Source organism: Meriones unguiculatus, chromosome 17 (assembly GCF_030254825.1).
Source record: "Meriones unguiculatus strain TT.TT164.6M chromosome 17, Bangor_MerUng_6.1, whole genome shotgun sequence".
Taxonomy (NCBI): Eukaryota; Metazoa; Chordata; class Mammalia; order Rodentia; family Muridae; genus Meriones; species Meriones unguiculatus.
This window is the reverse complement of record NC_083364.1, coordinates 12,267,593-12,275,932: the sequence shown is the minus strand read 5'-3', so window position 1 is coordinate 12,275,932 and position 8,340 is coordinate 12,267,593.

Here is an 8,340-nt window from a genome sequence, read left to right as displayed (position 1 = left end):
TCTTGCGGCTTGCATCTGAAGGCTGGTCTCGCTGTTGCTTGGGAAGCAGGGTCTCCACATCTAGATAGGCTCCTGGGAGTCTTTCAGTGAGAAGTGTTCTTTGACACTGCCACCTCCTTCTGTCTTCGTGGCCTAACTGACCCCAGCTCCCAAAGAACCTGTGCTCTTCCCCTGAGGTTTCTGACCTTGAACCACCATGTCTGGTGTGGATAAGACATCTCCCAGTAGACTAAGGGACCCTTCAGCCATCAAGGGGACAACCCAAGAACTCCCACAGAACGCCCAGCTGACCTGCACTTTGACTAGGACATGGGAAAGCTGTGTAGCTGCTGGCAGCCAACACCTGAGCAAAGACAATCCAAGTAGTCCCTCTATAAGGCAGCCTTGCAAGCAGGGTAAAACAATGAGCCCTGAACAGCCAGAGAAAGGCCCGAAGAGGAAATGCCAAGAAGAGGAAGAGGATGATGTGTGCTCCGAAGAGCCAGTCCAGTCCTGGAAGAAGCTGAAACAGGAACAGCATGAAACAGAGCTTGGGGATGAAGAGCCTGACAAGAGCCGAATATGGACACCCCAGGAAAAGGGTCCGTTACAGCTAATGGCCCCAGAGTGTGCCAAAGGCCCCCCAGAAGAGGCTGTGACTGAGGAGTCTGTGGGTGGAGGCTAGGGTCTCAAGCCCCCCTACAGCAACAGGGAGGAAGAAGTTCAGAAACAACACAATGAAAAGTGCCCAGGGCTGTTGGGACTCCTCCAACCTGACGTCCCCGTGAGCTCTGGCCCTCACAGCACTCACACAAGCACCATGGACACCTCCAAGACTCTCAAAGGTTGTGCTGAAGGGCAAAATCATGAATCAGAAAAACCTCAAATCTGCACAGACAGTGTCAGCAATGGCATGCCCAACAGCAAAGTGTCAACACCTGCGGTCAAGAAAAAGGCTCTTGAAGACTAAGACAAGGGCAGAGGGCTGGACTGTGGTCCTGATATCACAGTGGACATGGAGAAAGAAATCGGCAGTGCACTAGGCCCTGGGTCAAAAGATGAGATCTTGAGCTGTGCCTTCAAACTGCAAATGACTCGAGGAGACCTGTGGACCCTAAGGAACACCCAGTGGCTCAACGACAAAGTCATCAATTTTTACATGAATCTTCTCATGGAAAGAAATCAAAGTCAAGGCTACCTAGCACTTCACGCATTTAATACCTTCTTTTACACCAAGTTAAAGTCTGGTGGCTACAGGTCAGTCAGAAGATGGACCCGGGCAGTAAACATCTTTGCAAAGGAACTTCTCCTGGTCCCAGTTCACCTGGGCATGCACTGGAGCCTGGTGGTCACAGACCTAAGAAAGAAGAGTATTGTCTACCAGGACTCCATGGGACAGAAGAGACCCGGCATCCTTGAGCTGCTTTTCTGCTATCTGCGGGAGGAGAGCAAAGCGAGAAGGAACAGTGACCTGAGCCCTGCGGAGTGGAAGCAATACAGCATGTCGGCAGAGGAGATTCCTCAGCAGCTGAACGGGGGCGACTGCGGCGTGTTCGCCTGTAAATATGCAGATTACATTTCCAGGGGCCAGCCCATCACCTTCTCCCAGCAGCACCTCTGTTCAGGAAGAAGATGGTGTGAGAGATCCTGCACAAGCGCTTACTGTAGCAGCGGCCCCTGGCGGCCACTGCGAAGCAGCTGCTCCAAGCTCTTTCCCAGGTGAGGCTAAGGACTGCAGGTACTGGGTTGGGGAGAGCCTTGAACAAGTTCTGAGTGTAAAGACTGCGGCCAGGACAGCCACGGCTGCACAGAGAAACCCTGTCGGGACAGAAACAACAACAACAGAAGACACTTGTGCCCACCGAAATTTAGAAACTATCCCAGCCTGCAGAGTGCATGCTCACAAGCATGCCGCTGTCAAGATTTATCTGTGACTGAGGTCGATGCTGGATTGAATTTTGCTGTTCTTGTTCACAAGTTTTAGCTAACTGGCAGTGGATGGATTCCGGTGCTTTTCATTCTCGACTGCTTGTTTGCATTAGTTATTTCTGAAATGAAGGCCACCAGTTGCCTGTCTCTGAGTGAATCTCCGGGGTTGCCTACTGGTACTATGTGCTACCACAGAAGCATCACAGTGTGCTGCTGTTCATGGGACCCGAGCAATCCAGGAGAAGTAAGAAACGTGCTGGAGGCATCTCAAGATACTTCCCAGCCTGGAAGTAAACACATCTATTTTATTCTCGGAAGAGGAGTAACTAATGCTAGATGTGCATTGTAAACCGGGGACTCCTTGAAGCCTCACCCTGCTGAGGGCTGTACTAAACTGTTTATTCCAAAAAAATAAATGTATATATATATATATTTTTTTAAATAAACAAATATTTATATATAAATAAAAATATATTTTACATATTATATATATATATTCTTAAGCTATTTTTGAAGATGTTTTCTTTGTATATATTAAGCTGAAATTTAATATGTCATGTTAATATTTATATTCTGTCACCTTAGCCCCACTATTGGTATAGACTTAATATATTTAGTGTGAATATTGCCAACTACATGATAATCTATTTTTATACAGGAAACTTTAATTTTTTATTAGCAGTAAATCTTACATTTGTGTTGTTATTCAATAAAGTTTACATTTAATAAAGTTTGGAGTTTTTTGAACATACTTTGCAAGATCCTGTGCCTGCTGTTCCTTGCATGGTGTAGTGAGGTTGTCCGAGAGAACTGGAAAGCAGATGTCCAAGACAAGATCCAACAGTGTAAGCCGGAACCTGTTCATACATCTGCATGCTGAGATTGCTCTCGTTCCAAACTTCTGACGTGAAGTCAGGGCACTTTAGCCAAGACCTGTCCTCATCCTGGGAGAAGCTCAATATCACAGCCACGGCTGCCTTGAAAAACCAAACAGAACAACCAAAACAAAAAAAATATGTGATATCAAGACTTCAAAAATTCAAAGTTTTAACATAGTAATCAATGGAGTTCTGATACCTAAAATTACTTCTCATCATGTTAAGACCACCTCTGTCCAGACCTCTGGAGAAAGAAAAGAATGTTGAAGTTTTTAACCCCAGATAATTTTTTTTTAATCCCCAAGCTTTTATTATGACTTAAAGTAGAAGGCTCCAGAAGTTCATCTTTTGTAACATAAAGAATTCATGTGAGCCTCACGGAGTTTGCAACTTGGATCTATCTACCTGTCACAGGTCAATTGAACTCCAATCAACAGACTAAGATTCCACAACTTTTGCCTGTTCCTGATGGAATAGGTGTGTGTGGAGGGGCTCCAAATGTAAGAGTTTCCTTTAAGTTCCTTAACTTTAGCTTCTGTCCCTAGTCTGAATATGTCTCAGCAGATTTCCACTCTCCTGACAGTCACCACCCAGGAACCAGAATCAGACAACAAACCACACCAAAAGTGATCTACAGCACCCAAGCCCCAGGCAGTCCTACAAAAGTGGAGAGCCTGGGCTTGCTAGGTGATATGCTCCAGTCCAGCTGCCGTGATTGCTTCCTGTCTTTTACCTTGATCAGGAAATCAGATGCTTCTGATGAGTGCCCCATTTCCTGAATGAATCCCCTCCCAGGCTTTGATTAACATTCCAGCCTTCCTGGGCCCCTACAATGGCATCCTAATTTCAGTTGAGGCCCATTTACAAAATCATCTATGCCACCCCTTATCCTCAACAAAAGACTGAAAAGGTTCAGTCCAACGGAAACTCTCTGGCAAGGAAGACAAATGGCTACTTGGAGTGCCTACCCAACAAACCAGGCTGGCTCATACTGACCTCCAGGCTCCCTTGTTTGAAAAAAAAAAAAAAAAAAAAAAAGGTACCTGTAAAAACCAACTAGATCAAGATCCATCAGCAGGTTGATCCATTAGCTGAAGCAGTTTTGCAACATGATAGAACACTCACCATACTCTGTGCAGAACAAGGTTGTGATTGTTTGGCTGTAAGAGAAAACGTTGTTCTATGCAAACCACTCAGCAATCATTAGAGATTCCTGTACTCTCAGGAAAACAAAAAAAAAAAAAAACAAGCAAACAAACAAACCCCGTACACTGCAGACAGAAAAATGACCCAGAACAGGGCAAACCCATGGTTGCCATTCTCATTTCCTTGTTTTTCTGGGTCATAACTCTGTCTTCAGCTATTGCAGAACACCAGACACTTCTGATTCTGCTGATCATCGCTGGCTTGTCCATCATAAATGTCTTAACTAGATACAGAAATTTTGGTCTGGGTGCCAGTATACTGATGTTTATTAAAACCCAGTGTGAACAGGTTTTAGGCCCACCGAGAGCCCAATTACTGGAGAGACAGATGAAGGTAGCTTGGATATGGATTGCCACAAACAGAAGAGGTTTATTCAGGCCAGTGAGTGATGGGGCTGCTTTGCAAGTCATCAGGGAACAGCCCCAAGAGACAAAGGCATGGGGTTTTTAAAGGAAAAAGCAAGGGAGGCGTGGGGGTTCCAAGCTTGGCAGTACAGGATTGGGTGAATGGGGTTATGGGGTAGTTGACTTTTAATATCATTGGTTCGTTTTAGGCACCCACGTCCAGTCAGGCCTGCCCCCGACATCTGGTGGATATCTGATCTTGAAGTTACACCCAGAATGTCCTGGATGGGGGAGCTGTGGCCATCCGGACCAGTTGCAGGCACCCTATCTCATACTGCAGGCATGGACATTCTTCTGCAGCAGGGTGGGTCTTGTCCCCATTCATCCCCTTCTCCTTTTGTCTGTGTCCTTCTGCTTTCTGAAAAACTACCGGGAGAACTTAGTTTAATTAATATGGGGTTTAGAATTCATAAAGAAACCTGTAAAGCTAGCCTGTTCCTTTCACAGATATGCACCACAGCGTCAAGGATTTGACTCAGGATACAACTTAAGTAGGGGATGGAAGTGATGGCGAACATTATATTTAAAGTTACTGTGCTTAAGAGAACTATCAAAGAAAAAGCGTGTCTAGCCTGTAAGTCCTACTTGTCCAAGGACAGAGGATGTCTCAGAATGCTAGGCGTTGTTCTTGTGATTGCCTGGTCTTGTTCATGGAGGAATCAGACAGTGTGTGGTCACTCCTGTGAACAAGCTTGCTTGCCCTTGACTGCACCTAGATGGAGGTGTCTGAGGATATGCAGGCAGGAAGTCTGCCAGTGTTCCTGCCTCTAGGTGCACAAGGCCAGGATGGACACAGTCTGTTGGCATGCCCGGCCTCACCCGCTGGGGCTCCTGCTCGACAGGACCTGCAAACCAGGACCCAACAGACACCTCGCTGCTCTTAGCTTGCTTTTGTCTGCTGTTTTGTTTGTTTGTTTGCTTGTTTATTTGTTTTTCACATCAAAGAAAAAAATGATACAAATATCTTCCAATATTTTGCCCATTTTTTTCCACCAGGCATTGGTTTTTTTGTACTGAGACTACATTTTGCAATGTTCGTGTATATGACTCGCAAACATTTCCTTTCAAACTGCTGCTGTTGATATTTTTTTCAGAGATTTTTTTTTGGAGTCATATATGGAAACTTATCATCAATCCTCAAGGTAATGGAGATCATTTTCTATGGTTTCTTTTAAACACTTTATAATAATTTTATGTTTAATCTACAGTCCTTTTCAAGGTAACTTTTCATAGGCTGCAAAAAGTGTAACTATTTTGCTCATGGATATCTAATTATTCCAACACCATTTCTTGAAAAAATTTACCTTTTCTTTATTGTTTTTGCACCAGTGTCAAAAACCAACTAACTGTTCACTTGCACATCGACATTAAGATGTTCTGTTGAATGCTTGGGCTCACTGACAACACAGTGCCTTGGTCGCTGTGGCTTTATTCTGTCTGGAGTACTGTGCCTCCTCCATATTTCTTTCACTTTTCCAGACTGTTGTCATTCTTGTGCTTCCCTCATGTGCTTTTACTTGTCGGTGTTTCTAAAGCCTCAAGATTCATTATCTATTTGGATTTACTGAATTCCATCAATAATTTAGGGAATAATTGTTACCTCAAGCACATGTTCTCTGATGAATGCATGTGCTATATGTCCTCAGCAATTTGGGTCTTTCCTTTTCATTTTATTCTCATTGTATTTTATCATAAAGATTCTGTGCATGCTTCTATGGACTTAAGTTAATTCCCATTTTTGGAACTATAGTAAGATGGAAACTTTATTTTCTTTGGCAACTCTACATTGCCAGGCTGTAGGAAAATGACATGCTGTTTTCCACAGTGGCTCTCTCTTAAAGTATTAGGGGAATGATTTGACATTGTGTCACATGAGGTACAGTTCAAAGAACCGGAAATGTTGTCACACTAGTAGAAGACCTGGGCAAACAAGACAAAGTGTATGAGCTAGGAGTGCCAAACATTGGTGACATTTTGGTAGGGATCAGAAGTGAAACTTACCCTGCCCACTATGAAATTATAGAACTAACCCCTAAGTCTAGATGTTGATTAATAAGAGGGAAGTTTAGTCAGAAGCCCCAGAATACAGACATAGAAATCAAGCTGCATCACCAACCTGGGAGTTTTCAAACTGTTATCTTTTAAAGCAGGGAGTCAAAAATAAATAAACAGCTGACAGAGGAAGGTGAGTCCTGGTGCAGTGTGGTGTGAAAGTGAATTAGTGCTCAGAGATCCCAACTGTCCTACTCCTATTGTGTGAGAACACAGCACACAGATAAATATTGCTTCTAGAGTTCAAGGTTGGGCTTCTCCAGACATACACAGCCAAGCTGCAGTTAAGACTGAGTGCAGGGTAGCACAGCCCTCTTTGTTATGAAAGGAGCAGAAATTTTCATGGAAATGCTCTGCTAGTGCTAATTCTCATCTTGACCTGCCTGAGCGAGCTCAAGCCACGGACCGGCAAGAGATCACACAGGCCCCTACCTTTGCAAGTTTGATTCCAAAATGTCTTTCTTCTAGAATGGAGGCAAGGCCAGGCACATTTTGAGGTTCATCAAAACAAGATTAAACTGTTTTGTTTGTAATGAAATGAGTTGATTAGTTAAAAAGAAAGAAAAAAAAAAGGAAAAAAAAAAAGCTGTTTCTTTTTATTTATTCACTTTCCTGCCAATTGTAGCCCCCTTCCCCCCTCCTCCTGATCCCACCCCCTCATTCTTTCCCTTGACACCCTCCCCTTCTCCTTACAAACTGGGAGCCCCCACCATCACCAACCCACGCCAGCATATCAAGCCACCTTAGGGCCGCATGCATGCCCTATCAACAGAACTGACAGTGCCATGTGCCCTTTGGCATCCACATCACTGTGGCAGTGTACACGTCTCCCAGAGCGAGGAACAGTGCTATTTGTCTGGGTTTAGCCCGGTGTGGCACGTGGAAGACATTAATACAGCCAACCATGATGAAGGAGGAGGTCACTGGCACATCATAGAGCAGGAAGAGTAGGGAGGGGACAAGCCTCAGTGCACAGCTGATGGGGCCAACACAGAGAAATCTTTCTTTTTATCATTTTTATTCCATTTGTTCTTCAGTTGGAGTGACCTAGAAACAGCTTGCTCATGAAAGATTAGCCACATTTACGCACACAGATCTCTTTAATAACAAACCCAGAATTTTCTTTGTAACATTCTGATTTTTTAACTCAGAACAAGTTCACAAATTCACTGACACATAAGCACCCAACTTCTATAATCTATTTTTTAAAGAATTTGTTAGACTAGATCAGAAACCTCTAATACCATGGTCATATATTTTAAGAGTGTGCCTGCAGTGCCCTCTTCTGTTAACTATAGGTAAGTGCAGTTTCCCATCTACCTTTTAGAAGAAAGTTATTTTGGCAAAAGTGTTCGACTGCAAAATTTTGCAAATTTTGCAAATTTTGGACAGTTTATTTCTACTGACTTCTTTTGTATTAATGACAGTTTACTCATTTTGTTCTACTGACTTCTTTTGTTGCTATGTTAAGAAGCTACAGCATGGAAGAAATGTATTACAAAGATTGAGTTCTTTTTCCAAAACCCGCAAGATTTATGATTTATAATAATGTTTCTCCAGGTTGACTATGTTACCATCTCCCAGGCATGGTTCCTGTTTGTAGGATGACCTATGCTAGTCAATATTAACCGGTACCTGCTCATGGTAGCCGTCAGGCACACACAGGGGTCATCTACAAGACAGAGGTGGCCACACACTGCATTTTGACAAAACCAAGTTTCTGTTTGCTCTCCCACATTGCTCAAACAAGTGATGAGGATGTAGGGTGCTAAATAACTACTTGCTGACTGCACATGTGTTTAAGAACATTCTCCAGATTCCAACAGTTTTCTAAAGAGAGATGCAAGTCTGTTTTACTGGACATGAGCCATGAGACCAAAAAAACAAAACAA